At 33.3% G+C, this 8,004-nt stretch overlaps 1 non-coding gene across 1 annotated transcript; it reads right to left on the bottom strand.

Annotated features, from left to right (window-relative positions):
* Positions 1-7,714: 7,714 nt before the first annotated feature.
* Positions 7,715-7,783, bottom strand: Trnaa-ugc. The gene has a single exon. It is a non-coding gene; the product is annotated as a tRNA-Ala (tRNA).
* Between the last annotated feature and the right edge of the window lie 221 nt (positions 7,784-8,004).

Here is an 8,004-nt window from a genome sequence, read left to right as displayed (position 1 = left end):
AAGTTCTATGGTTGTTTATTTGTGTCTGTAATTATCATGAACTGAACTGGCACTACCATTTTACTGCAAACTCTGAGATGAATACAGCATGATAATTGACAGAATGAACTAATGGAAGAATTATGACGATATCATTGAGTTATTAAATTAATTTACATGAGAGTTGAACTGTTTTGAACTTCTAGTAGGTACCAGCAGGAATGCCACTTTGAATATTTTTTTTCTTATTATCGGCTGGAAATTTGTGAAATAAGATGAAGGAGTTATAACCCTTGAAAGAGCTTATGGTTTAGCTTTTGTAAATGTTAAAATATTAAATGTCAGAATATTTAAGCTTGGATTTACAAATACTAGAGTTTGTTTTCAAATAGTTGTGGTGAAAATCCTGCTAGTCCTTTATGTTTTCTTGTGGGATGAATCAAGTGAACACTTGGCAGTCTTTGGAAAAACAAGCACTTAGAGAAAAAAGAATTCATTTTTCCTTTTTACACGTAGTTCAGGCTTGCCTTGAAATTTGGATGATTTTACCTTTACTAATCGAATGCTGAGATTACAGGTGTGTGCCACCATAAGTGGAATGAAACTATTTCCAAGATGAAAGTTCTAGTTTTAGGTGAAAGAGACCAAATCTTGTACTCTTGAACCTAAAAGAACCAAAGCTGTGTAGAAAAATTTGGAAGACTTTGAAAGAAAGTTTATTGTACAGAAAAAGAGAAAGTAGGAGGGTTGTTTGTAGTGTTAGTTGCAAACACAAAATGGGAAAAGTATGTGATTATTTATGTAAATGCCAAAAAGTGGGATTGCTGAGTCGTATTGGAGCTCTATGTGGAGTAGGTGAGTAACCTCCTTACAGCTCTCCAAAGTGATTGAACAAGTTTATATTGCCACCAACAAAGCAATAGGGTTCCCTTTTGGCCACATCCACTCAAACAACTCTTGTTATTAGATCTCTTGATTATAGCCACCCTCACCATGTTAGGTGCAATCTCAATGTTGTTTTCATTTGCATCTCTTTCATGGCTAAAGAGGTTGAGCATCTCTTCATGTGTCGATTGAACATTCTTATTTCCTCTTCAGAGAAGTTTCTCTTTATGTCTTTAGCCCACTTATCAGACACTGTTTCTTTGAGGATTTGTTCTTGGAGGATTTTGTCTTTTGAGTTCCATGTATGTTTGGAATATCTTCTCCCAATCTATGACCTTTCTATTGATCTTCCTTACTATGTCCTTTGCCATGCAGAAGCTCTGTTGCTCATACTATCAGATTTGTCCAAACTTTCTTTGATTAGCTGTATTTCTTGATCTGTATTGAGAAACTTTCGGCCTGTCCCTAGTAAAAATAGGGTTTCTCCTAACCTTACTAAAGCTACCAGCACAACTACGTTAATTGCAGAATTATTTACCATAACTAAGATACAAATCCAATCTAGATGGCGGGATCAAGAAAATATGGTATATATATATATATATATATATATATATATATATATGGAATTATATATAATTAAATAAAATTATATATATTATATTATGTATAATTTTCTATAATATATGTATTATATATACATAATGGAATTCTATGCCTCCATCAGAAATGATAGCATTGCCCCATTTGTTAGAAAATGGAAAAACATGGAAAAATTATATTAAGTGAAGTAAGCCAGGCCCAATGAAACATAGAACCTATTGTGTTCATTCATATTCATGCAATAAACAATATGTGTCTGGGACAAGCAGAAAAGATTTAAAGCTATTTACATATGACCATAGAACTGATGCTAAGCTAAAAGAACCCCAATATAGGGACACATGTGAGTTTTTTGCTTTCTTGCTATTGTTCCTATTTGTAAAGTACCATTTTTTTTTCCTAAGTTCCTCCCACACAATATAACCCCTGTTTTCATGGTATTTGATGTCAGTGCCCTCTATTTTCTACATACACTTCTCTAATTTGGGATATGACGGAAAAAACAAAATGCTTAATTGGGGATACAGGTTAACACATTGTGACAATGAGATGTACAAGACACTGCGCTGAAAAACAAACTTTACAAATTAGGCTGAGACCGGGGAGTTGCGGAGGTTGGTGGGAAGGGAGCATTGGATAAAAACAAAGGAGGAGAAAATAATGTTTCATAGGAAATATGCTCATGGCCTTGCTCACATTACTGTAACCCCTCTGTACCAGTAGTTTTAGAATAAAAATGTATTTAAAAATGGGATAAGTATGTTAAGTTTTGAAAGCTTATATGGGTGATTTAGACCTTTTTAACACAGAACTTAAACAGCATAGAAATCAGGTCATACAATATCCTTACTAGTGAAGTTAACAAATGTTGGCCATAGTGTGTATAAAATGAACTCTTACAGTTTCGGCAGGAATGTGAGTGGGTTTAGAGAGCCACAGTGGAAAATAGTCTGATTATCTTAAAGAAATCAATGTGAGAACTACCCTCACCATAACTTATACATTGGAATAACAATGTTAATAGAGCGTGCAAGTGGCTCACACCTTTAATCCTAGCTTCTGTGGATGCTGATATCTGAGCATTTGGTTTGAAATAGGCTCAGGCAAGAAAGTCCATGACACTCCCATCTCTAATAAACTATAAAGAAAAACCCAGAAGTGGATCCTTGACTCAAGTGATAGAGTGCTAGTCATGAGCACAGACTGAGAGACATTGCCCTGAGTTCAAGCCTCAGGACAGCCAAAAATAATATCAGAGGCATACCTGGAATAAACACAAAATATCCACTTAAATTAGCCTTTCAGATAAACAATATATAATTTTTAGTAAATGTATGTTCATCTGAAATGCAAATTCATCCTGGTATTCCATATTTCATCAGACAATTCATTCCTTGTGCATAATTCATTAACACAATCTATCATTCTCCAAAATCTCTTGTGATTTGTCTACTGAAAAATCAACAAGTTATACGGAACCCAGTTAAAGATGATGGTTATTGGATCAACAGAGTTTAGAAGAAGAGACAGATAAGATAAGTTAAGCAAACACCATGGTAGAACCTGAGTGATCAACTGAAAGAAAATGAAAGATGGGAGGACAATTGGGAGTCTGCCCATAGAATTATTATATAGAGTTACTAATATGAATAAATTTGGAAAATTAATTATTGAGTTCAGCTAGGATGATTTTACAGCAATGTTAGTAAACAAGAAGTTTTACAGTTAAATAGATTGCCTGAAGATTGTTATCAGTAAATACTATCCATTATATGTGTGGTCGGAGAACACTGGAACATGTGAAAGCAACCAGAACAACTATATTTATGACCACATTAATATTATAAGTGTGGCCTGACTAAAATATGATCTGGTTATGTTGTGATATAGGTGCTATATGAGGATTTACCCAAACAACCAACCAATTTAATAAGTGGTCATTTCTCCAAAGGAGTTAAAAATATGATCTGGTTATATTGTGACATAGGTGCTATATGAGGATTTACCCAAACAACCAACCAACTTAATAAGTGGTCATTTCTCCAAAGGAGTAAAAATGGTTGACAGATATATAAAGAACCATTTGACATCCTTTCTTATAGAGAAAAATGCAAATCAAAAGCCGCTGAAATTCTGTGTCTTCGTCATCAGAATAACTATCCTCAAAGCAATAAAACAAAACAAACAAAAACACAAAACACGTGATATTGAAGATGTTGGGAAAATAGTAATCTCTATGCTATTTATGGCAATGTAAATTAGTAAATCCACTTTGGAAATCACAATGGAAGTTTCTCATTAAACTAAACATAGAAGATATAATCTATTAAAGCATAATTTACACAGTGAATCAATGCAATCAAACTAGGTGATCCATTCAAACAATGAAATAATCAAAAAATGTAGTGTATTTACACAGTCGATTATTATTCATACATCAAGAATTATGTCATTTGCAGGAAAATGGAGAAAATTGAAAGTCACCGTGGCAAGTGTTCTATATTTAGCAGAAAGACTGATATTATCACATAGATTTTTATATGTGCGTTTGGAACCTTAAATAAATAACATACATTAAATAAAGAGTATTTTGCAGTGAAGATTACAGAAAAGGAGTGAACAAATGGAATAGATTGAATGGGGATCATAATGTTCTATACAGTTTTATGGAAACGCAATGATGTAACCCAAGATGGTTTTTATTAAGGAATATTATATAAATGCTGGTAAATACTACAATGAAATTTCTTTCTATTAATATTGGTTAATATAAAAGAGTCACCAAAAATCAATATAACTAAGATACATTTCAGTTTTTTGTTAGATATAAGTAGAGGAATTGATTCATTCTAACTAAAATTGTATATGAATGAAAAACACAGAATATGAACATAACAAGGAATCAAATGGAAAAATATGTTAAAATGAACTATATAACTGGGACGTGGAGAGGAGTCAGGTGGGGGAGATTGAGGAAGGGGATGATACCGTTCAAAAGGAAATGTACTCCATACCTATCTGTAAACATATTGTATATCATTTTCACAAAAATATTTCAAAAAAGAAATTGCTAATAATAACCAGAAATTTTGAAAATGTATTCCGGAATTGTAAGTCATCTTAAATTATGAACCGAAACAAAGCCCAAAAATGTAAAACGTATTTCAATATGATTACTGGGAAAGAATCAAAAGAAAGTGAGAATTTTTTCCTTGATTTTGGTGGTCCTACTATTATAACTCAGGACTTCCTACTCACTCTCTGGTTTTATTGGCTAATGCTTTGCTAAGTGCACTATCACTCCAGCCCTGGTTTTGTTGTTACATTTGAGATGGAGTCTATCAGACTCTTCCCCCTGAGCTAGCTTGGAAATGAGACCCTAAGATTTCCACACTCCGGAATAGCTAGAAATATACGTGTAATTTTTATTTAAATAACTTTTTTTATTTTGTAACTACTGTACAGAGGGGTAACAGTTACAAGAGCAAGGTAATGAGTACGTTTCTTATCAAGCATTGTTACCTCCTCCTTTGTTTTTCCCCTACCATCCCTTCCCTCCCATTTCCACAACTACACTTCCCCCCAAAGTCCCCAGCCTAAATTGTCAAATCCGTTTTTCAACATAGTGTCTTCTATATCTCATTGTTGTCAGAGGTCAACCTGTATTTTATTTTGTTTTTGCCTTCCCTTCTCCAAAATATATCATCATTTAATACAGTGAAAACAGATTATACCAGGGGGAGGGAAATACAATCCGATAAAAAAAATCACATGGTACCTAATAAATACTTTAATGACAATAATAACCAAAAAATTGTTTCAGTTCACTTGTAAGAAATGGTCTATTAAGCTCACCTTACGCAACAGTTTGGAGTAGGCGATGATTTCACCATAGGCCCATGAAAGAGGCTTCTAAACCATTTCCCCAAAATATTTGTAAGTATTCTACGGGACTTGGGTGATTTATTGTTCTTGAATTTAGATGCAATAAAAGCTAGAGAATTATGAATTGAACAGTGGAATATATAGCTTCCTAAAACATGAGAGATTTTAAAAAACTATTAAGAATAAAAGGATATGAGAGCAACTGCCATCTACAAGAATTTGTTCAAGAAAAAATATGTTTACTATGATTCCTTTAAGAGGAAGCTAGGTTAATCAAGATGGAGTTATTTTTGATACTCCAAAGACTACAGAAAGAGATGCAAGTGGTAAATCAAAAGAGAAATCACCACCCGACTTAAAGAAAGGATGTGTAGAAAATCTAAAATATGAGTGGATGTCTTTGAAAATAATAAATCAGAGATTAATATTTAAATGTAAATATGTTAAAGGAAAAGATGAATGGTTTGTAACAGCATCAGAACAGAATCAGTCCAAGAGTACTTTTTTTTTCTTTTTTTTCTTTTTTTTTTTTTACCTCTGTGCTCTCAACCAAAGAACGGTCTGGTTGTGCATGTATAGGTAGACAGAGGAGTTAATATGTGGAGAAAAAGGACAAACCTACTGAGCTCTACCCTTAGTCTCTAGTATTCCAAAGTTCTGCTGTGGTAAATAGGAGAGAGTGGGGTAACATTGTCAATGTCAATGAGATTTTGGGAGTAGAGAGAGTTGATATTTTGCAGAACACAGGCTTTCTATTTTAATTTCTAAATTTATGGTGTTTGAGAAAGTCCTGGAGTTCTCCAACGATTTCACTTACTGCAACAGGTGCACCTAGCTATTTAGATTAAGAGCATAAACCAATGTATTGTTTTCTAATTCTATCTGAAGGCTCACCTGAACTGATGTAACAGTTATATTAGCTGTAAAGTAAAATGAGAGGAAATGTCTGTTTATATATCATGCATGAAAATCTTCCTATCTTTTTAAAATTGCAAAATATTTAATGGCAAAAAATGGAGAGATTATTTTCAAAGCTGTTGGGATTATAATGTAAAACAAGAGAAAGAAATGAAATCACAATCAATCCAGAAATTTTCATTCAGTGATTATATATATATACATATATATATATAGAGAGAGAGAGAGAGAGACAGAGACAGAGACAGAGAGAGACAGAGACAGTAATACAGAGAGATACAGAGACAAAGATTGTCTCCAATAAAAAAAACTCAAGCCATTTGTTACAAATGAACTTGCTGTGCAGATAATGTTGAACCTTCTTGACAAAGAGGGAAATGGGAGAGATCCAAATTATATTTTTTACACTCAAAAAAAGTTAATTTCTGGTATTTTCCATGTATCAAAATATTCTCCTTCTGTTAATTATAGATTACTGATAGAATGTTATTAAAAGTAATAATAGCAAAAGAGAATAAAATGATTAGAGGTTATGATTCAGGGGAATGAATGACAGTAATTTTGTTAGGGAAATGAGAGAATAACTGGGAATATTCTCTTATGAATTAGAGATAGCAACTTTGAATAGTACCCTGTTATTTTTAGAGGAATTTAGGTTATGTTACTCTGTATTTTGAATATTAGAGCAACCAGGAAAAGACCATAATTTGGAGCTTGGAAAGTGGCTTAGTGGAAGAGTGCTTTTCTTGCATGCATGAGGTCCTGGGTTCAACTCCTCAGCAGCATATAAGCAGAAAAAAAAGCTGGAAAGGGTTCAAGTGAGAAAATACTATCCTTGAACTGAAAAGTTGAGGGACAGAACCCAGGCTCAGAGTTCAGACCCATGACTGACATAAAAAATAATAAAATAGCCCAATTCATATTCTAAGAAATTAGAATCAGACAAAATCTTAGACTAAAGCTAACAGAAACTACTGGAATTCAAGAACACAGTAAAGAATAGAAAATACAAAAGACACTAAAATAAAATGCTTAGAAAAAAGAGTTTCTTTTTTTTTTTTGAATTTTATTTAGATTTATGCTTAAGTTTAGTGTCAAGACAGAAAAATTCTTATTTTCCCTGTACTAATCATGACAGATTTTGGACAAGATAATATTTTACCATTAAAAGAGAGCATTTTTTTCTTTCTTATTTTCTTCCTTTCTTTCTTTCTTTCTTTCTTTTTTTTTAAATTTTATTTTATTTTTTTTGAACATACTGTACAGAGGGGTTACAATTACTTGGGCAGGATAATGCGTACATTTCTTTTTTTTTTTTGGGGGGGGGTCCAGTCGTGGGCCTGAACTCTGGGCCTGGGCGCTGTCCCTCAGCTCTTCAGCTCAAGGCTAGCGCTCTTTCACTTGAGCCACAGCGCCACTTCCGGCTTTTTTCTTTTTGCTAATGTGGTGCTGAGGAATCGAACCCAGGGCCTCTTGCTTGCAAGGCAAGTGCTCTACCACTGAGCCACCTCCCAGCCCCAATGCGTACATTTCTTATCAAGCATTGGAGCCTCCTCCTTGGGAAGGGATGTGAAGGGTAAACAAAGAAAAAAGTGTTTCTACTGAAACTCTTTATATGAATTCTAATAATATGTATATTTATAATAAGTAATAAGTGGAAAATATACACCAAAAGAAAAATGACAAACGATATGCTATTTAAATAAATTAGATTAGTATATAGTAAAATAATTA

Source organism: Dipodomys spectabilis, unplaced genomic scaffold, assembly GCF_019054845.1.
Source record: "Dipodomys spectabilis isolate Male_0828 unplaced genomic scaffold, ASM1905484v1 ptg000164l, whole genome shotgun sequence".
Classification (NCBI taxonomy): Eukaryota; Metazoa; Chordata; class Mammalia; order Rodentia; family Heteromyidae; genus Dipodomys; species Dipodomys spectabilis.
This window is presented reverse-complemented; position numbering and strand designations above follow the sequence as displayed.